The 23,281-nt window shown below is 43.3% G+C and overlaps 1 protein-coding gene across 9 annotated transcripts in view; it reads right to left on the bottom strand.

The window, feature by feature from the left end:
* Positions 1 to 23,281, bottom strand: part of CNBP (CCHC-type zinc finger nucleic acid binding protein) — a 55,927-nt gene that overhangs the window by 9,137 nt on the left and 23,509 nt on the right. For 5 of the 9 annotated variants that reach the window (XM_004475941.4, XM_058288163.1, XM_071212259.1 and 2 more), the window contains exon 1: positions 2,635 to 2,793. The exons of 3 other annotated variants lie outside the window; for them this stretch is intronic. The gene's annotated coding sequence lies outside the window, so the exon portion shown is untranslated. Of the gene's footprint in view, positions 1 to 2,634; positions 2,798 to 23,281 lie in introns of those variants that run through there. One more of the 9 variants, XM_071212256.1, reaches the window with a different exon arrangement.

The raw sequence follows: 23,281 nt of genomic DNA, 5'->3' as shown, positions 1-23,281 counted from the left end.
CACCCCCTACCTCAAAAATATCACACAAGGGCATTTCTACTATAAATCAAATAACTGGAAAAAACACAAATTCGTTCAAATTTTAATGCAAAAAATTTTCTTTGTACCATCACACAGCTTTCCTGAAATGTTAAGCTAAAAGAGAACTTAGGAATGTCACCACGTGCCCCAAATACTGGCAACCTGATTTCACTAGTTAATATGCTCATCTGTAATTATGCAACCACTCCAGGTGATCACTAGAGCACTCTCCTACTTCTAATTAACTGAATCCTTCTACTTACAACTTGGATTTCAGTGGCTACAAACTCTCATTAATTATTCCATCAAGTTTTCTATAATACGAAAATGCTGTACCCTTTACTGGGATCTCTCAATGGCATTCCCTTTACTACAGTAGCATCTGTCACTCCCAGAGTTAAGAGTTCTATTAAGTGAGACAGTATGGAAAGCATATTCTCCACATAGCAGGCCAGGATGCCTTGGCATCAGTCTTCTGGCACTCCACTTATTTGTCAGGAGGCTAAGAGGAGGAAAGGAGCCAATAATTTTATTTTAAACTCTCACTCCTGCAGGGGAAAAAAGCACACTCTCTCTGTGGTAAATGTTTAGCCAATAGGCCAATCACCCCAATTAGCCAAGTGGTGGCTCTACTGCAGTTAAGCACCAGCTGGGTACTTACTCATATATGTGTCATATATTCTTATCAGTAGATTTTTAAAAGGTAAAATGAATCCCAACAATCACAAAACCTTATTACAAAGAACATTTATAATGCCTTAAAAAAGAAATGACTCCGCCTGTTCAGGATGTTCAAATACAGTATAAAGAAACACACCTTGGTCTTCCACTGACTGGCTCAAAATATATTACAGAAGCTGTACATCTGTTTAAAATACATTACTTCTCTTGTACGGATGCTTGGAACCCTAAGAAAAACTTACACAAGTGTCTAATGTGACGTATGTAGGTACACAAACATACCCTGTTAGGGTTTTTTTCCCCACCCTGCTGCCAAGTGGTTACTGCATTTGGAAAAAATTTAAGTCCATAATTCATTCATAATTATGGACTTGGGACTCTAATAAATTACTCCTTTTATATTCCAGGACACAGAGTTCCTTGTAGACAAGAATCAGGCCCAACAAGCTAAATAAAAACAACACATACCTAGTAGCACTTTGTAGGTGCTGGATAAGCAATGATCACAGTCATTCTTTAGTATTTTTTTTTTAAAGCCATTTTGCAAGGGGAAAAAAAAAATTCTAGGAGGCAGAACTAGTTTTATAAATCTTTTTAAAGCCTTATGCTTATGTTCAATAATATAGTGTTTGAACAAATGACAAAAGAAATTGCTAATTTAAATTCAAAGATGAGCTAGATGCAAAAATCAACTGATGTTTCTCTCTAAAGCTGGGTCACAAACAGAAAAAGGGAAAACCTACTTTGGGGAAAAAAAAAAAAAACCTTGTAATTTGCGGGCAAAGTTAACCCTTTACTTTAAAAAAAGGAAAAGCAAACCCTGACTCTTGGCTTCCTTCTTACTTGGGTCCCCCTCAAAAATGCCTGAAACACACGACCTGTAGCCACAGCTTACTGAGCAACGTTCTGGGTTTCTTTAAAGACCCCCATGGCCAGATGAAGTCATTTCCTTTTTGAAGTACCCTGTGGCTGAAGCCATGTGGTTAACATGTGGCAATAAGGAAAGCCTTATCCGTAATAAAATCAACACCCAAACCCAAATATGAACGATTAGGCCTTCCTAAAGTAGGTTTTCACTTTAAGAAAAATGTAGATGAAAGTTGGCCAATTTAATGGCTCGTTTCCAGCGTAAATTATGTTTAATTAATCCAATAAATGATGCAAACTACTGTCGCTGCCATTGTTTTAGAGGGGTGACAAATTCATATTTTTTTCTAACAATGAGGTTTTTGTAACTCCCCTCTAATGTAAATCCTGTTGATTCGAAGAGAACAGGCTCTATCAGGTCCTTTTCGAAGACAACCATCCGAAAGTCGACGAAAATTCAAGATCAGGAAGCTTGATAGTATGGAGTATGGAATTCCAAAGGCTCTCAGGCCTTTTTAGGGAGAGCCCTGCCGCCCCCAACACCAAGGCATCTTCAAAGACCCTTTTCTAGGACCACGAGTACCCTCGGCTCCGGCACATGGCCCGCTGAGGACCCGACCCATCCCCCCCTTCCGCAGCCAGGCCTTCCCCACCACACGGCCTCTTCCGGTAGCTCCCGCTAACTCGGCCGTCCGTCCCCCATTCCACCACTCTCGAGGCCTCGGGCGTCAGCCCCGAGGACGCACAGGCCCGGGGCCCAGCTGCCCGCAGCCCGCGGCCTGGGTGCGGCCTTGGCGCAGGGTGAGGCCCCAAGGCGCAGCGGCCCAGCTTCCCCAAGGGAGGGGTGCGGGGACGAGTCGCTGGACTGCGGAAGGCCGGGAGGGCCTGAAACTCCGGCCCGAGACGGAGGTGGCAGCCGACTCTCCCGCCTGACGCAGCAGCGGAGCAGGCCGAAGTGCGGCCGCCATCGCCGCCTCACCGCTCCCTCTCCCCCCACCCTCGTCCGCTTCGAGCCCGCGGCCGCCCCGCCGCGCCCGGGTCCGGGTCCCGATTCCCAGCCCTCACCTTCGGCGTCTGAGAGCACCCGCAGCGGCGGAGACTCGGACTCGGCCGGCAGGAACGCGACTGGCAAGGAAGCGGCTGTTTATTTTCAGGGTCCTTGCCTGCGCCACACGCGGGTCTGCACACGGCCCCACACACGCCGCTGCACACGGCTCGCCTCCGCCTCGCCCACGCGGCCAATCAGCGCGCGGGGCTCGGCCTTCCAATCAGAGCCGCCCTCGAGGAGGCCCGCCCAGCACCACCCCACCCCAGCCCCGGGGGAAGGGCCTCCTTCTCCGCGCGCGGCCTTTCCCGGCGTGCCCCGCGCGCGACCTTTCCCGCCCGGAACCCGGCGGCGCCCCCGGCTGCGGGCCGCGTCTCTTCCGGCCTTTCCTCGCTGACGGCGTGGAATGTAGGCGTCTCCGCTGTGACCTCTTGGGCAGCCGGCGGCGAAGGATCCCTGGGATGGGTCTCAGTAAAGTGACTCTGATTAGCGTGGGGCCGAGGAAAATTCCTCTCCCTTCTTGGGCTCCGACGAAAGCCTTTTTTGGGCGCTTGACTTGGGACACACTTTCGGAACCGGGCCCGATTTCCTGATACGCACATTTAAGCTTGGAGAAAAGTCGTGGCTGCCAAGTCATGGAAGGACATGCAAGGCCTAGAGGTTTTTGCATTTTGTGTGAGCCCGAGAAGAGCCCGGGAGGCCTAGCTGCTCTCATCCCCAGAACTGATGTATCCGCCCCCCACCCCCAAATAAGAGCGCCTGATGAGAGAAGTGGCCCGCCCTGTCGAGGGAGAAAATGGTGAAGGGATGGGTCCTGCTACCTCCCCTCCCACAACACTTCGTGGGATTCATTAGCATAATTATAAGTGACATTGCCTGGCCTTTAATTTAAATATGGCATTTTCTTCAGAAGAGATTTTACATATATATTGACGGATAATAAGTCAGGGTTGCAATCAACTTTTAATATTCTAGAGCTTTGTGCCCTGTTTTGGACCGTCTTTGTTTCTTAGTATATTAAGAACATGTAAAAAGCAGGAAAGTCCCGAGTCTCTTGGGCCCTGAAATTGCTACAGTGTCAAACTTACTAGGCTTCTAGAGGCCAACGTCCAGCCCATGCTGCTGGCTGCTTTATTGCACCAATGTGCTTTTCAGCTAGTGACTAGCCCATTCTTTGAAGTGAAGGGCACAGATCTATTAAAATGTTAAAACTAGGATGAGGGTAGCGAATGTAGCTCAAGGGGTTGAGCACCTGCTTCCCAAGCAGCAAGGTCCCTGTTTCAAGCCCCGTACCCCCTAAAAACAAATGAAAAACCCAACTCTTACTGGGGAGTTGATGTAGCTCAGTGATTGACTGCCTGCTTCCCATGTATGAGGTCCTGGGTTCCATCCCTGGTACTTCCTGGGGAAGAAAAAAATCTGTGATAACCCGTCAGGGATTGTAGCATTGGTTCTGCAGGTGACTGCCTCCTTTCATCCCCTTGGGTCCTCCCAGTTCCAGGGTTGTATGGTTTTTGTAATCCTATTAATATTTGTGAGGAGGCAGTACAGCAGAGTGGCTAAGAGCACAGACTTCAAATCACTAGTGTTTGTTTTTTTGTTGCAAAACATTTAGCAAACTGCTGGACATATAGTTCTCAATAAAAGGTAGCAGTTATCAAAGAGGGAATGCACTGTTTTAGGACCAATGATTTTTAAGTTTTTTTTTTAATCAAGACTGTTTAAAGTACAAGCATTTTAAAATTCAGTATAAAAAGGCTCCATTTCCTATCAGATTAAATAAATGCCTAACAGGTATTTATGTACTGAGCTGTAATACTGAGTTACCAATAATGAAGTGGTATTTTATATTATAGTTTTATCTCCAAGAAGCTTACACAGCTTTATAGATTTCCCCTCCCTAGTCTGATTAAATCTTTATAATGTCTTGAGGTAGGGAGTAGTTTTGCAATCGCAGACATTAAAGTAGTGACTTCCTAATAATGAGTCAGTTTAATGCAAGAAGCTATTGATGGAGCCTGGAGCATTCACACCACGCAGGAGAACAAGTTAAAATTGGCATAGGAACCATAAATTCAAATTTTCTGACTTGTTTTCTGTTCACCATTTCAACCACAGTGCTGCATAAAAAATTTGCTATTCATTATAAACTCAGGGACAGAATGTACCTAAAGCTAAAAAAAAAAAAAAAACACTAAAGAAAATGAAGGTGGGTGTGAATTATAGGTGTTGGACATTATGTCCTTCTATAGGCTTTAAAAGATTTAAGTAGAAGGAATGGAAACATAATGTGGTCTTGACTTCTTGGCTCCAGGTGTAGTAACAGCCAGCTTTCTGTAATGATGATTATTAATAGAGCCAGACTGATCATGAGGCATTAGTGATGCCTCCAGAGATGGTCTGTGAGGGAATTTTTAACTACTGTAGCTCACATTGCCTGGGGTATGCACCCTGGGTACACCAATTTCCCTAGGGATGTTTGGAAAAAAAGTATAAGAAAGGGAAAAGCCAGCTCATTCAAAAGATGAACTGCTTGACTATACTTGAAAATAGAGGCTCTTATAGCTACCTCCCCTGGGACGGTGATTAGCCTCTCCTTCCGCTCCAGTATTGTCTGACCTAGGTATTGCCCTGGGCATTGCCAGGCTTACAAAGGTGACTAGGGAAGAGCCAGACCTTGCCCTTTCAGGATAACAAGGGTTATGAGAAAATATTAAGTGTCCTGAGAGAAGGCCAGCTTAAATGATGATTCATCATGATTCAGGATTCCTTAAAATGGGTACCAGTTGAGCAGCAATACCTGCCAACTCTTCATTTCCACTCAGATGCCTAACTGGAGAGCACATGCCTTAGAGTCTGCCCTTAAGGTGGAGTGGTATCAGATATACCCTTTTAAACCCTTCCAAGTCTTGCTTTCTCTATGGCAAGGAAATGGTGCTCTGTAACTTTGCTTAGAAAGACTTTAAGGTTGAAGAGAATAAATTGATGTTCTGACTCTCCTGTCTGCTTCTAAAGCAGAAACATTGTAATAATAGGAATCTGTAATAATAATAGCTAATAGTGGGAAGCGGATTTGGCTCAAGTGATTGGGCTCCTGTCTACCATATGGGAGGTCCAGGGTTCGATACCCAAGGCCTCCTGGTGAAGGCGAGCTGGCCCATGTGGCGAGCTGGCCCATGTGGAGTGCTGATACAGCAAGATGACATAACAAAAAGAGACAGAGGAGAGACAATAAGAGATGCAGCAAACCAGGGAGCTAAGGTGACACAAGAGAATGATTGCCTCTCTCCCACTCTGGAAGGTCCCAGGAGATTCCCAGAACCACCTAATGAGAATACAAACACACAGGAACACACAGCGAATAGACACAGAGAGCAGACCATAAGAGGGATGGGGGAGACACAAATAAATAAATCTTTTTTTTTAAAAACCAGCTAATAATATATGTAAAGCTCTTAAAACAGTGCCTGGCACAATTTTGTTCAGATTTCCCTGGTTTTACTTGCATACATGTGTGTATGTGTGCTAATTAGTTCTATACAATGTTATCACACCCATAGGTTCACATATCCAACACCACAGTCAAGATACAGAACAGTTCTGCCACCGCAAAGGTCACTCCCACTGGCCCTTGATAAACCACACCCGCTTCCCTCAACCCCTCTCTAATCACTGACAGCCACTAATCTATTCTAAAACCTCATCCTTTCGAAAATGTTACACGAATGGAATCATATAGTACGTAGTCTTCAGGGAGTGGCTTTTTTCATTCACCATAATTCCCTGGAGATTCATCCATTTTTTTCCATTATCAATGGTCCGTTTTCTTTATTTCTGAGTAGTTTTCATGGCATGGGTGGGCCGCAGTTGTTTAACCGTTTACCCATTAAAGGACATCTAGGTTGTTTCCATTTTGGGGCTACTACAAATAAAGCAGCTAAGAACATTCATGTATAGGTTTTTATGTGAACGTAAACTTTCATTTAGGATCTCAATTTTTCAAGTAGCATTCTGCAGACTACTTGTGTGGTTGAACATCTCTTTACTTATTTAGAGGCTGTCCAAGATTCCTCTTTTGAGAAGGGCCTTTTTCTTACTAGTTTGTAAGAGGTCTTTACATATGGTGATTTTTTTTTTAAAGATTTATTTTTTATTTCTCTCCCCTGCCCCCCCCCCCAGTTGTCTGTTCTCTGTGTCCATTCGCTGTGTGTTGTGTGTTCTGTGTCTGCTTGTATTCTTGTCAGCAGTACTGGGAAAATGCATTGCATTTCTTTTTTGTTGCGTCATCTTGCTGCATCAATTCTCCATGTGTGTGGCACCACTCCTAGGCAGGCTGTACTTTTTGCACCATGCAGCTCTCCTTATGGGGCACACTCCTTGTGCATGGGGCTCCCCTACACGGGGGACACCCCTGCATGGCATGGCACTCCTTGCACGCATCAGCACTGCACGTGGGCTAGCTCACCACACAGGTCAGGAGGCCCTGGGTTTGAACCCTGGATCTCCCATGTGGTAGGCATATGCTCTATCCGTTGAGCCAAATCTGCTTCCCATATGGAGAATATTAATCCTTTGTCACTTACAGGAGCTTGTCTGCATTGACACTGTGGTTATCATTGTTTCTCAAAGTGACATAAAGTTTAGAAATTGATAACGAATTTCTGAAACTCGGGTTTGGATCCTTGATGAGGGAACCGAGATTTTCATTCTGGGAATGTCTTTCAGAGCTGCCCGCCAAGTTCAAGGAGACTACTACACCATCCATCACCTCTTATAGCATTTCCTTTGCATCTATTAAGTGCCAGCAATTTGCTTAAATGGTGGCAGTTTAGTGCTAAGCAGAGCATCTCAAAGCTTCTGCCCTCTGGAGGGCAGATGCCATGAACACTTAGATTTGCTATTAGAAAACCTTTACTGCACTTTTTTTTGGGGGGGCCTTCAAAATGTATTTATTGCATCACTAAACTAGCTGTGTTTTTAAGTGTTTTGACTTGGAAACTGCTGACATCACAATGAACTCCTTCACTGGTGCTTTTGCTTTTCCTAGCACTGCAGAAATTCCAGAATTTAGACTCCTGACGCACCCTTCAGACAGTCACAGATACTGCTGACTTATTTTGGTGGGGTCAGGGCTCACAATGTGACTTTTAAAGGGGAAAATTACTTTTAGACAAACCACAGCCAGTGCTGCCTTTTTCTCCTCTAACCTCTCAGCAGCTTGGTCTCTCTCCTTTGACTGAAGCGGAAGCCAAGCCTCCAACATCCTGACCATAAAGCTGTGGACTGTACGAGCTGGCACAGCCAATACTGTCCTTCCAAGGCTGAGTGACTCATCGTTTAAGGCTCCTGGCTGGGGTGCAGTATGCCCTTAAAGTGAAACAGCCGGCACGACGAGCTTAGGCATAGTTGAGTTAGCAATTCACTGGGCAGAATCATCTCGAAACGTTCATTTTTGTGAATGCTGCAATTCCTCAAATTGCTGATGGAGAAATGAATGTACAGATTGCTATAGCTGTCCCTCAAATCACAACAAAAACATAAAGGCAACTACTCGGACTTCTAGGAGTATGAAATTTATACCTTTTCTATACAAATAAATGTTAAGGAAAAGAGGTTTGGATATTTTCAAAAGGCTATGATGAGGATTAAATAAGGTATAATATATGAAAATGCTTTGCAAATTCCAAAGTGCTTTACCAAGGTAAAATATTAAGGTCAGTTCCTTTGTTATGAAATTCCTTTTCCACACTGGTTTTTTATATTTAAAAGAAATATTTTTGATGTATGAATAGACAATTACAGCATTTCTATTGCATTTGAAGAGTGGAAGTATTTTCTCCCTTTTTTTAGGTATTGGCTTCCCCATATGATGCAATATTCTCAAAGAAATAGAACTGACTTCAGATGTAACTGATGTCAAAGATTTAACCAAAATAACGTTTGTTTTTAAATAGAGGGGGAAAAAATAGAGGATAGAAACAAGTGCCTGCTTCATATTACTTCTATGAATATAGTTCAGAGCAAGCTGAAATGGGAGTTTGGGGCAAGTGTCTGAGACATTTCAATGTCTGCAGACAGGCAGTTCTACTGGCATTTCCTGTTGGCTGCTGTCCTGAGGAAATTGCCAAGGATGCCAGGGGCGAGTGGGTGAAGGTGTGAAGAGGGAAGTAGACTGCTAATAATCGGGGTGCTTGAGACTTTTAGCACCTGAATGGTGTGTATGACCGAAAAATTCAGCGTAGGTGGTAGCTTTCTCTGTTCCTTAGCCAAAGGCAGCATCCTCGGTTTTGTTGTGTCTACACACACCTGCATACAGCACATTACAGGCCCTTGGTTATTAGAAGAATAATATCAAAAGGGTCAAGACTTCTCTCTTTTTTTTTTTTTTTTTTAAGATTTATTTTATTTATTTCTCTCCCCTTCCCCTCCACTGTGTGCTCTGTGTCTGCTTGCATTCTTGTCAGGCAGCACCGGGAATCTGTGTCTCTCTTTTTTGTTGTTGTGTCACCTTGCTCCATCAGCTCTCCATGTGTGCGGCACCACTCCTGGGTAGGCGCACTTGTTGCACGTGAGGTAGTTCTCCTTGCAGGGCGCACTTGTTGCGCATTAGGCACCCCAACACGGGGAACCCCTGAGTGGCGGGGCACTGCTTATGCACGGCAGCACTGCCTTTAGGCCAGCTCACCACAAGGGCCAGGAAGCCTTGGGTATCGAACCCTGGACCTTCCATATGGTAGGTGGATGCTCTGTCAGTTGAGCCACAACCACTTCCCAAGACTTCTCTTAAGATAAACAACCCAAGAGTTGGGCCTCAGGGGGAAGGGGGGATACAAAGCAAAACTGGAGAGTGAAATTTGTCTTTGATTTTTATCCTCTTCCTTTTCACATCTCCCTTTTCCCTTTCCTTACTATTGTTTTTTCAACTGTCTTAGGTAGTGGTCCCAGCTGAATAAGAGCAAATCAATAACTTCCCACTGAGAGGTTAGGGGACATTGGCCAAGAGTCTTAGCTTTCCCCAGGTTTTTGCCCACAAAATCGACTGTGAATAGATTTTTGTGGGGGGGAGGGTGCAGTGAGGAACAGTGTCCTCAAACTTCCCAAAAGATACCTACAGACCCTTTCCCACTTTTCTACCCCTATCCCCTTTGAAGACCTTTATATATTCCTGTCTTAAAGAACAGTACGTTGGAATATTATATAGGGGCATAAAAGATGAAACCATAGTTTGAGATCCACAATAGAAGGGAAAAAAGGAGATGACACTGAAATTAAAATCATAGGAAGTCTTTGAAAACAAATTTCATAGTTTCATTATATGATTCTAAACTACAAGGTCAAGAGGAAGCAAAGCTCAACTCATAGCCCCTCTACCTGACAGTGCTTGAAACACAGGCTTTCAATAAATTATTATTGAATGAATATTTCATTTTCCCTCTCAGCATCTCAACTGAGACTTCCCAATTCGTTCACATTTCTCAGAGTCAACATTCATTACAACTTGTCCAAGAGCCAAGGCATTTTCCGCAGGTATTTCCTGTTTTTTAATGCTGGTGACAGCATTAGTTGGCTTGTGTTATTATGCTGGCCTTTGCAATGACACAGTAAAAAAAATCTGGAATCTCCTGAATTAATGTTAATACAAATAGTTTTTAAATGGAACTACTGTACAGTGGGGAGGTTGATACCTCCTAAGAGGGTTGTGAGATTTAGGATAATGTATATAAGAAGTACGTTTTTAAATGTAAGGAGCTGGTCACACAGATATTATTGCAACTGAGAGTTCAGAGTTAACAAGTAATTATGATTACAGAATCATGATAGATGCCTTTTTTTCCTTTCTAATATATTGTAGAATAGCCAAAAGTAAATACCTGAAATTACTGAAACTCACTAAACTAGAACCCAGTCCTTGCTGAGGTATGTTGTCTTTTTGTTGTACTGTTAAAATTCTTCAAATATTCTGGATATTAAGTTCTTATCTGATATAAGGCTTGCAACAATTTTCTCCCATTCTGTAGATTCTTTTCATTTCTTGATAATGCACAAAACTTTTACATTTTGATGAAATCAAATTTATTATTTCTTTTGTTGCCCATGCTTTTGGTGTCATTTCTAAGAATCCATTGCTCCCTAGACCACAGAGATTTGACCCTATGTTATTTTCTAAGACTTTTATAGTTTTAGCCCTTATGTTTAGATCCTTGGCCTATTTTGAGTTGATTTTTTATGTACGCTGAGGAAGGGTTTTAACTTCATTCTTTTGCACATAGATATCCAGTTTTCTCAGTTTGTTGAAGGGACTATTCTTTTCCCACTGCATGTATTTATCACCCTTGTTAAAATCATCTGGTCATAGATGTGTGGATCTATTTCTGAACTTCCAGTTCTGCTCCATTGATCTATTTGTCTATCTTTATGCCACTACCACATTGTTTTAATTATTGTAGCTTTGTAGTACAATTTGATATTGGGAAGTATGAGACCTCCAACTTTGTTATTTTTCAAAATTGTTTTGGCTATTCAGGACCCCTTGCAGTTCCATATAAATTTGAAAATTAATTTTTCCATTTCAGTTTTTTTAAAAAAAGCTTACTAGTATTTGATAAGGACAACATTTGTATAATACTTTGGGGTAAGTGTTAATAATATTAACTCCTTCCATTCATGAATATGGGATGTCTTACAATTTATTTAGGTCTGAAAACGATCCTTTTAAATTGTTTTTAAAAGGTTCAGTGGTTTTTAGTATATTCACAGAGCCATGCAGCCATCACCACTATCTAAATCCAGAACATTTTCACACCCCAAAAAAGAAACTCCATATCCATTATCAGTTCATACCCATTCTCCCTACCCCCAGCCCATGGCAATACTAATCTACTTCAGCTCTATTCCTTGACATTTAAATGGAATCATACATTATGTGGCCTTTTGTGTACCTGGCTTCTTTCACATCCCTCAATTTTAAGTTCCATTCATGTTGTAGCATTATTCAGCACTTCATTCCTTTTTGTGGCCAAATAATATCCCACTGTATGTATTTTCCACATTTTGTTTATTCATACAACAGTTGGTGGACATTTTGGTTGTTTTCACTTTATGGCTATTATGAATAATACTGCTGTGACATTCATATACAAGTTCTTGGGTGAACAAATACTTTCAGTTCCCTTAGGAAAGTAGGTAACTTTTTTTTAAAGATTTTTAAATTTTTTATGCCCTTCCCCCACCCAGCTGTTTTTGCTGTCTGTGTCCATTCACTGTGTGATCCTCTGTTATCTATTTCTTTTTTTTTTTTTTTTTTGTCTTCTTATCTTTCTCCTCTAGAAAGAAGGATTCGATCCTGGGGACCTCTCATGTGGAGAGAGGTTCCCTGTCAATTGCACACCTCAGTTCCTGGTCTCTGCTGTGCTTCACTTTGACTCTCCCCTTCATCTCTCTTTTGTTGCATCATCATCTTTCTGTATAACTCACTTGTGCAGGCACTGGCTCTCCACACAGGCACTCGTGTGGGCACTCAGCTCACTGCATGGGCACTGGCTCACCATGCAGGCACGCTTTTCTTCTTTTTCACCAGGAGGTCCCAGGGAGTGAACCTGGATCCTCCCATGTGGAAGGCAGAGGCCTTATCATTTGTGCCACATCCGCTTCCCAGGTAACTTTTTTTTAGCAAATCAATTTTATTGATACATATTAATGAAGCATAAATCCATCCAAAGTGTAAAATCAATGGTATTTGGTATAATCATGTAGTTGTGCATTCATCATGTCAATGGAAAATAGGTATCTTAAACCCCCTTTTCCCTAAGTTCCATTTAAAAATTGTTAGCAGTAAATTCATAGAGACCAAAAGTAGATTAGCAGTTATCAGGGACTAGGCAGGGGGGAAAGGGTGATGAAAGAGTTTTGGTAATGGATGGGAATGGGGAGTTATTGTTTAGTGGGTGCAGAGTTTCAGTTTTGGGTGATGAAGAGTTTTGGTAATGGATGGTATTGCTGGTAGCAAACATTGTAAAGGTATTTAGGGCCACTTAATTGGACATTTAAAAATGGTTAAAATGGCAAATTTTATGTTATATAACAGGTGTTATAATGATTTAAAATTTTTTTTTAATTGTTAACAGTAGCCTAAATTGAGGCAATTCCAGGATCACTTAGCTTTATGTTGATACAAGCTGATGTAAGGAAACTTGGTTCACGTGTGAATGTCAAAAAAGTATTCACAAAATAAGGGGTGTTTGATTTAGGTTTTGAAGGATAAGAATTACAGGTAAGGGATGAGTAGTGGTGGGGAAGGGACAATTGGGGAGGGTGTGGGAAGGGGACAGCTGACTTGCAAGTTTGGGGACCGAAATCCTCCTTCTGTTCTTGGCTTTCCAGTCAAGCCTGGATCCTCATCATCCCCATCAATTCTGGGACCACACACTCACCTTCCAATAAGTCACCTTGTGCTTTAAGCACATGCTCAATTTCTATTGCTTATAACTCACAAACTATAACTGAGTGCTCTATAAATACTGAAAGTGCATGACTTTTGGAAACACAAAAACAGGTTTTGAATCATGGCTACATAACTTGGGACAAAGTCCTCCAATCTTGTTATAAGTTGAGTTTTCCTGTCTCTAATATACAGATCATCATCATGTGGCTTTGTGAAGCAGAAATAAAATTAACTAGCATGTGTAAAAGCACCCAGCTGGAACTTGGCATTTAGTGGCCACTGAATAAATATTAGTTCCATCTCCCTCCGCACATCTACTATATAAAAATCAGTGAAGGCATTAAAATAGATGTCACAATTCTTGGTGTGAAAACCATGGGATCCCACACAGTTTTAGTGGGTTTGAATAACCACTACATACATTACGATCAAAATCATGGGGGCAGGGAAGCGGATGTGGCTCAAGTGACAGGGCTTCTGCCTATCATATGGGAAAACCCAGGTTCAATCCCTGGGGCCTCCTGTTAAAAAAAAAAAAAGAAGAAAAGAAAAAGAGGCGTGCCTGCATGGCGAGTTGAGGGTCTGAGTGCCCACACAGCAAGCCAAGTGCCCATGCAAGTGCAGCCTGCCCAGGAATGGCGCCGCACACGCGGAGAGCTGACGCAACAAGATGACGCAACACAAACACAGATTCCCGGTGCCGCTGATAAGGAAAGAAGCAGCCACAGAAGAACACAGTGAATGGACACAGAGAGCAGACAACTCGGGGGGAGGAGGGATAAATAAAGAAAGAAATAAAACTTTTTTAAAAATGGTTAAAAAAAAAATCTGGGCAGGGATTCCGAACGGGTCGATCTCTCTCCCTGGAGAGAGAATGCAGGAGTCGAGAAAGGTCCTGGTCCGGGAAGAGATCCCAGGAGGAGGCCCTCCAGATCCCCCTCACAGAATACGTTCCAGATGCCCAAGATGACACACATCTACATTTTCTTCCCCTTCTCAACTAAAAGAAGAGATGAGGAAAAGAAACAAAGCAAAGAACGTCAGATTACTGAGGAGGACTTAGAGGGCAAGACAGGAGAAGAAATAGAAATGAAGTTAATGGGCTTTGCCGCCTTTGACTCCACCAAAGGGAACAAGGCCTATGCCATAAATTTGTCTCAGAAGCAGAAATATGGGCAGGAAAGTCTGGAAAAGGTGGATTCAACAGACCTTTGGATTTCATTGCATGAGAACTGCAACGCTGAAGAATGACTTTTTTCCCTCAGCTTGGTCAAAGGAATAGATTTTGTATTTTGTATTTAGTATGCATCAAAAACAGGATCTCAATTCTTCCTCCTCTTAAAATAAGAAAACCTTCTTTATGAAGTGTGCCGTTTGCTTACCCTGACTCAAGATTAAATATTACATTTTTTCGTTTTAGGAAATATTTGGGTCAATCATCAACCCCATTTTGTTTGTCCTTATTTCTGTGGAAGGTGTATGCATTTTCTTCTTGGCTGTTTTGCCAGGACTTTTTAAAAAAATGTAAAAGTAATTCAAATGTTTCTCCAGTATAGCAATATTTTTTTAAAAAATATCATGGGGGCTATCAAGACGGTGGAGGGAGATGATTCAGGACTCCATCCCCTCACAGAAGCTTTGACAACCAGCAAGAAATACAGAAAAAGATTCTGCAAAGCTCCAGAAAACAGTTAAAGGATTTCAGTAACAGGGCACACACCAAATCGAGAGCGAGGGAGTAAAACATTCTCAGACAAAGAAAAGCTGAGGGAGTTTGTAACCCCCAGCCCACTCCTACAAGAGATGCTAGAGAGTTCTTCAAGTTTAAAGGAAAGGGCAGTAGACCATCGATCAATGTCATGAAAAAATAAATATCTCCGGTAAAGGTAAAGACATGGGGAAAGATGAATGTCAGTACTATTGTATTTTTGGCTTGTAACTCCACTTTTTTACTTCCTATAGGTTCTAAAAGGCAAATGCATAAAATATAATGATAAATCAGTGGTACTGGACTCATATAAACATGTAATTTGTGACAAAAAACACATAAAGATGAGGGCACAGATTGAACCTGGGGCCTCACATGTGGTGGGCGGAGGCCTTATCACTTGAGCCACATCCACTTCTCTTAAAATAAATTTTAACCTACACTATAGGTTTCTTAATGGGACAGGAAATTTCTTATACTTCTTTATCATTCCTCAATGCTGAGCATAAAAGCATACCTGCAGTTGATGTTCAACAAATGTCCAACCAATGATGGAACTTAAAAAAATCATGGGAAAGGAAATCTTCTTAATTAGTTGAAACTTTAAAAAGTTATGTAATTATGGTGATGGTTGCATAACCTTGTAAATGTAATTAACACCACTGAACTGTATACTTGAAAGTGGTTAAAATGGGAAATGCTGTCTTGTATATATGTTACCACAATAGTGTTTAAAAAATAACCTATGCAGGAAGCAGATTTAGCTCAACTGATGGAGTGTCCGCCTACCATACAGCAGGTCCAGGGTTCAAACCCAGGGCCTCCTGACCTGTGTGATAAGCTGGCCCACGGGCAATGCTGATGCATGCAAGGGGTACCGTGCCACGCAGGGATGTCCCCCACATAGGGGAGCCCTACATGCAAGGAGTGCGCCCTGCAAGAAGAGCCGCCCTGCGCGGAAAAAAAAAGGGGCAGCCTGCCCAGCAGTGGCGCTGCACACACGGAGAGCTGACACAGCAAGATGATGCAACCAAAAAAGAGACACAGATTCCCGGTTCCACTGACAAGAATGCAAGTGGACACAGAAGAACACACAGCAAATGGACACAGAGAGCAGACAATGGCAGGGGAGGAGAATGGGAGAGAAAGAAATAAAAAATAAATAACCTATGCAATAAATTGTAACAAAGTTACCACACTAATGTAAGATATTAATAATGGAGGGCGGGCAGGGGCATATGAGAACTTTGTATTTTCTCCATGATTTTTCTGTAAACCTACAACCTCTCTAATTTAAAAAAAAAAACTTTATTTTCAAAACCTATGTAATTCAATAAATAAATAAGCTTGGAATGAAAAATAGAGATATATTACCTGATTTTTGTCTTGAAGATGGATGTAAACAAAAAATAGCCCAAACCAGATAGACAGAAATTCTGTATTTCTGTACTTGCCCTGAGCCTGAGTCTGGTTAAAAATAGCATGCTAATTTAACAACTCTCATTTAATTTGCAGACATTGATCAAGTATTGGCTTGGTTTTTAAGTGCTGTTCTATGTTGCTAAGGACTAAAGAGACATTGCCCCTGCCCACAGGTAACCATCTATTAGAAGAAATCTAATGGAGAAATAAGAAACCAAATGTGGTTGAACTCTGACAAATGGTGCAATAGGTCATTCAGTAAACATTTACTGAGAAAGTGCTTTGAGGCAGGTAAGATCTCAGTGCTGGACATAACAGCGGTGGACTGAGGTCCTGGCTCTGCTGGAGTTCACGACGCTCAGGACAATCTAGAAAGAGCTTTGCCAAACCCAAATACACAAGTACTGGAGAAAGGAGACCAAGAAGCAAGGAGAGTGAACCCCCAGCTGCTGCCTCCAGCCACAGCAAGCTGGAGCCTGTGCTGTAGCGGAATGACAAGGTCCTGGGCGTCCAGGCCACCCGAGGGGGTCTGTGGTGGTTTGAAGCTGAATGGACCCAGAAAAGTATGTTTCCAAAGTTAGGCCTTTCCTGTGGGTGTGGAGCTACTGTAAATGGGATCTTTTGGTGAGTAGTGGCTTTTTTTATTTTAAGATTTATTTATCTCCTCCCTCCCACATTGTCTGCTCTCTCTGTCCATTTGCTGTGCACTTTTCTGTGTCTGCTTGTCTTTCCCTTTAGGCGGCACCAGGAACCAATCCTGGGAGAGTGGGAGAGAGGTGCTCAATCTCTCGCGCCACCTCAGCAACCTGGTGTGTTGTGTCTCTTATTGTCTCTCCTCTGTGTCTCTTTTTGTTGCATCATCTTGCTGCACCAGTACTCCGCTTAGCCCTGCTCCCCGCACGGGCCAGCTTGCCTTCAGCAGGAGGCCCCGGGAATCAAGCCCATACTCCCGTATGGTAGATGGGAGTCCAATTCTGAGCCACAGCCGCTTCCCTGGCGAGTAGGATCTTAACTTAAGATGTAACCTGCCTCATGCAGGGCAGGTCTTAATCCTTTTACTGGAGTCCTTTATAAGAGAATGAAATTCAGACAAAGAGAGAAAGAAAGCCATGGAAGCAAGAAGCTGGAAGCAATGAAGCCCGTGAGAGGCCAGCAGATGCCACCATGTGCCTTGCCACGTGGCAGAGGAGTGCAGGATCGCTGGCAGCTGGTCTTTGGGAAGAAAGCATCACCTGATGAGGCCTTGATTTGGACATTTCCACGGCCTCAGAACTGTAAACACGTAAGCCAATAAATCCTATCGTAAAAGCCAACCCATTTCTGGTATTTTGCTTTTGGGAGCCCAGCAGACTAAAACAGAGTCCAAACAAAGAATGACGAGGAGAATCGGCTGAGAGGATGAGGACGAGCCCCTGCATGGTCTGGCCTCTGCTTATCTCTCCTGCTCCTTTCACCCTCTCCTCCTGCCACCCTGGACTTTGAACAGTTTTCTGGATTGTTTCCTGCCTGCACATGCTTGCACGTGCTGTTTTCTCTTCCTGAAAGGTCCTTACTCTCTCGTTCCTCATCCAGCATTCAGCTGAAACATCATCTCTTCAGCAAGAACTTCTGAAACCACTTCCCACTCCCAACCCCAAAAAGAGACGACCCCTGTCCTATTGGGTGTGCCAGGTGCTGTTCGGAGGGACTCGGCAGGTTTACACCTTGGAGTGTCCAGGAAGACAGCACTCTGGTTATGAAGTTTCTTCTGCCTCTTCCGTGCTGGCCTAGGGTAGAGTGCTATGATGGTTTGAAGTGGTACAGACCCCCAGGAAAGTCTGTTCTTAAAGCTAATTCATTTCTGTGGGTGTAAATCCATTCATTCATGTAAAAAGCATTTATGGGGAATGGATGCAGCTCAAGCAGTTGGGCACCTGCCTACCACACAGGAGGTCCAGGGTTTGGTTCCTGGTGCCTCACAAAGACAAGCAAGACAGCAAGCTGACGCAATGAGAAGGCACAATGAGGAGACACAGTGAGAGACACAATAAGCAGGGAGCAGATGTGGCTCAAGCTTTGGGCGCCTCCCTCCTACATGGGAGGTCCCGGGTTTGGTTTCTGGTGCTTCCTAAAAGAAGACGAGCAGACGCAAAGAGCACACAACAAACAGACACAGAGAGCAGACTGTGAGTGCAAATGAGGGGGGAGGAGAAATAATTAAAATTTTCTTAAAAAAAGCATTTACGGATTATGTGGGTGCTGGGGACTCAGAAGTGGATAAGGCAGGTGCAGGTGAGCTCCTGCTCTTGTGAGGTGTCAGATAAGCAGGACATGCTCAAATTAATAAGATAGTTTCAGACAATGGCAAGTTCTATAAAGAAAGCAAAATAACACAATGGTAGAGTGACCAGGCGCTGAGGGCTGGCTGCTTAGTGAAGGGGTGAGGAGGGGCCTTCCTGGGGAGTGGGGAGCTTGGCCGAGACCCAAGGGATGAGAAGTAGCCAGCCAGGCCGAGCCTGCAGGAGAGCATTCCAGGAAGAGGAAGTGAGAGCAGAGGTCAGAGTGCGCACCTTGACGTAAGACTCAGCTCAAAGCGTTTGGGGACAGAAAGAAGGCCAGGGTGGCTGAAGAGAAACAAAAGAAGGGAGAGGGAAGGGGTCAGGTCGGAAGAGTTGGCAGGGGCCTTGTTGGACCTTGGAACAGAGCCTTGATTTATTTTTTTTCTTCTTTTTAATGGTTTAAATCTTTTTTTTTTTTTAAGGATTAGTCATCAGAATAACAACCATTTCTGTTGGAGTGCCAGTAGCCATTGTTCCTTAGCCATAAGTGTGCTTTCTTAATGCCTTCCTCTGTTTCTAGAACCTTTCCTGGAAGCCGGCTAGATCTGGGGACTGCCACAGGCAGGGGGAGGCTAGAGGGAGGATAAAAAATATTCTAGCACTTGAGGACGAAAATTCCTGCCCAGGCAGTGGAGAGGCAGCTCAAGCTCAGACACCCCTCCCCCATGTACACACTGACCCACGGCACGCTGCTAGGACTCAGGGCCCCTGACAGCCGTTTCTAATTATAGCTCACATTTGTTTTCACATATATCATCCAGCATAACCCTCACATCCAGCTAGCCAGGGACAGTCCAAGGAAGCAAACATTTGAACTAACACCACTGGCTAAGTTTTCCCGTGCTCTGTCTGGTTCAATATTCCCACAACCCCGGGAAGAAGGTTTTTATTACCATGTGCATTTTGCAGTGGAGGATGTACACTCAGAAACCACACCAAGAAACGGCAGAACTGCAATTCCAACCCGAGTCCTCTTTATCTGTGTCACAGGCTCTGTCCCCTCCCAGTGGCTTTAGCCAGCTCCCAGCAGGGCCTGCCGCAGGCGGGGGGGCTGGTTGCATGTTATTCAAGAGCCTTATCTCTAGACAAGATATGTGGGAGTCAGAAAAACCAGCAGGCTGAAGAGAAGATGCTTATCTTATTACCTTGACTCGTCTTCCTTTATTGAACCAGACCACTGGAGTGGTATTATATATATAAACAATATAATATGTTCTATATGTTATATATGTAGTATATGATATATAATATATCCTATTTTTTAAATTTCTCACCTGTATTTTCTTATACTCTTTCAAATTAATCAAATCCATTGCTTTATTTTATTTATTTTTTTAAAGATTTATTTTATTTATTCCTCTCCCCTTCTACCCTGTTGTCTGCTGTGTCCATTCGCTGTGTGTTCTTCTGCATCGGCTTGCATTATCCGGTGGCACTGGGAAACTGCATCTCCTTTTGGTTGTGTCATCTTGCTGTGTCAGCTCTCTGTGTGTGCAGCGCCACTCCTGGGTGGGCTGCACTTTTTCACGCAGGGCGGCTCTCTGCAGGGCACACTCCTTGAGCATGGGGGACCCTATGTGGGGACACCCCTGCATGGCACAGCACCCCTTGCACATGGCAGCACTGCACGTGGGCCAGCTCACCACATGGGTCAGGAGGCCCTGGGGATCGAACCCTGGACACTCCATATGGTAGACAGATGCTCTATCAGTTGAGCCATGTTCACTTCCCAATTGCTTTAAATTTAGAGGTTTTTAAGCTGAAAAGATGGCTAGAGGTTAAAGAAAAAAATATTGAGCATATTATATGAAACTAACAAATTATTTAACAAGATTATCCCCTATTTCTTGACTTTTGGAATATTTATATATTTGTGTATATATATATAAAATTCTGTTTTTATCTTGAGAATAGCATTATTATACCTGGAATGTTTGTGTGTGCTAAAAGTGTTCATTATACTACCCAAAGAGATTTACAGATTTAATGCAGTCTCAATCAAAATTCCAACAGCCTTTTTCACAGTTAATCATCAAATTCATATGGAAGGTCAAGAGTCCCCGAATAGCCAAAACCATCTTGAGCCAGAAGAATAAAGTTGGAGGACTCACACTCCCCAATTTCAAAACTTATTACAAAGCTACAGGAATCAAAACAGTGTTGGGATGGGGGGGTATATCGGGACCTCATATTTTTTTAATGTAACATTAAAAAATAAATAAAGACAAAGAAATTAAAAAACAAAACAAAACAGTGTGATACTGTGTTGGTCAGGAGGGGAGACACCTGAAGAGATGTCATCCCACTCCAGCACAGGTGTCAGGGTGGCCAACAGAAGCATGGCACCGGGCGCTGGATGGAGAAAGCAGGGCCAGGTCAGCTCCGTGAGTGGCGCCGGTTCCCCAGCAGCACTCCTTTTGTGTGAGTGCCTTAGTGGGGAGCCCCTCTCCCTCCCCACCAGGAACAGATGGACCACTAGGGCGTGACAGGATGTCATACAATAGGCCCACCAAAGTCAGAATGTCTCCAGTGACTATTTATAGACACTCAGGACAATAGGGCAGGGAATGTCCTGACGGTCCCCTTTCTGCTAGGGGCGGCTTCATCCTGCCAGGCCTGCACGCTTGGCCCTGGGCCCTGGAGGTATGTGTGTGTCCCGGGGAAGGTGTCAGGCTGCACTACTCCCCTACCACACACTGGTACAAGGTCCAGTAAGACCAATGGCATAGAATTGAGGGTGCAGAAATCAACCCACACAGCTATGGCCAATTGATTTTTGACAAGGGTGTCAAGTCCACTCATTGGGGAAAGAATACTTCCTTTGACAAATGGTGCTGGGGAAACTGGATATCCACAAGTAAGAAAAAATGAAAGTGGACCCCCTACCTCACCTCATATAAAAAATTAACTCAAAATGGATCAATGACAACTGTCAGAGCTAAAACTATATTCTTAGAAGAGAAGAGGGATATATCTCCAGGACCTGAGATTAGGCAATAGACCCTTAGGCTTTACACCAAAGGCACACAACAACAAAAAATAGATAAATAGGACTTCATCAAAATTAAAACTTTCTGTGCATCAAAGGACATTATCAATGAGAAGCAGGCATGGCTCAAGTGAGCGGGCTCCCATCTACCATATGGGACGTCCAGGGTTCGATTTCTGGGGCCTCCTGGTGAAGGCGAGCTGGCCCGCACAGCGAGCTGGCCCACGTGGAGAGCTGGCCCTAGAAGAGCGCTGGCCCATGCAGGAGTGCTGGTCCGCGCGGGAGTGCTGGCTCACGTGGCAAACTGGCCTGCGTGAGGAACTGGCACAGCAAGATGATGCAACAAAAAGAGAAACAGAGGAGAAACAATAAAAGACGCAGCAGACCAAGGAGCTGAGGTGGCGCAAGAGATCAAGCACCTCTCTCCCACTCCAGAATGTTCCAGGATCTGTTCTTGGTGCCTCCGAAAGAAAAGACAAGCAGACACAGAAGAACACACAGCTAATGGACACAGAGAGCAGACAGCGAGCACAAAACAATGAGGGTGTAGGGGGGTACAAATAAAGAAATAAATCTTAAAAAAAAAAAAGGACATTATCAAGAAAGTGAAAAGACAACCTACAGGATGGGAAACCATATAACTGATATATTCAGAATATATAAAGAAATCATACAAAAAGAAAAGAAAAATGAAAAAATAAAGAACAACAAAAAAGAAACATACAACGCAATGTAAAAATGGGCAAAGGACTGAGGTAAACATTTCTCCAAAAAAGATATACAAATGGTCAAAGCGCATATGAAAACATGCTCAACATCATTAGCCATTAGGGAAATAAAAATCAAAGCCACAATGAGATACCACCTCACACCTAAGAGAAATGGCTAACACACACACATAGATTCATAAAGGAAAATAATAAGTGCTGGTAAGGGTGCAGAGAAATATGAAATTTAGTACATTGTTGGCAGGAATGTAAAATGGTACTGCTGCTGTGGAAAACAGTCTGGTGGTTCCTCAAAAAGTTAAACATAGAATTACCAAATGACTTGGAAATCCCACTCCTAGCTATACATATTCAAAAGAACTGATTGCAGGGACTGAAACAGTTGTTTATATACCAATGTTCATAATAGCATTATTAACAATAGCCAGAAAGTGAAAGCAACCCATATATCCATCAATAGATGAATGGATAAACAAAATGTATGTATTAGGGTTCTCCAGGGAAACAGAACCTACAGTTCTGTTATATATATAACATATATATATATATATAATATGTAATATGTATATATATATATATATATATATATGATGAGGTTCATTATAGGACAGAGCTCACACGACCATGGGGACTGGCACATCTGACTTCCAAAGGGCAGGTCACAGTTTGAGAACTCTGATGAAGGTTTTGATAAATTCTCCAGGACAAGCTGGCTGGCTGAAGAAGAGATAGAAATTCTTCCTTCCAACTGCTGTAATCGTCAGTCCCCTTGGAAGCCCTTCGGTTGATTGGATGAGACTTCCCTCATTGCTGAAGGCAACCTCCTTTGTTGATTGCAGATATACTCAGACATAGAGGCAGTCAACTGGCTGATGATCTAAATCCATTAACTATTCTCACGGTAACAATCACGCCAGTGCTTGCTTGACGAAGCAACAGGACAGAATTACCTAGTCAAGCTGACATAGGAACCACAATTTTGTAACTCCAATGTGATATTTCTTCTATATTATAAACGAAATTAGCAGTGGCCCAAGGCCTCTGTGTCCCTGAGAGGCCCT

The sequence above is a fragment of the Dasypus novemcinctus genome, chromosome 26 (genome assembly GCF_030445035.2).
Source record: "Dasypus novemcinctus isolate mDasNov1 chromosome 26, mDasNov1.1.hap2, whole genome shotgun sequence".
NCBI lineage: Eukaryota > Metazoa > Chordata > Mammalia > Cingulata > Dasypodidae > Dasypus > Dasypus novemcinctus.
Note: the sequence above shows the minus strand (reverse complement) of the source record. Positions and strands in the feature narration are given on the sequence as shown.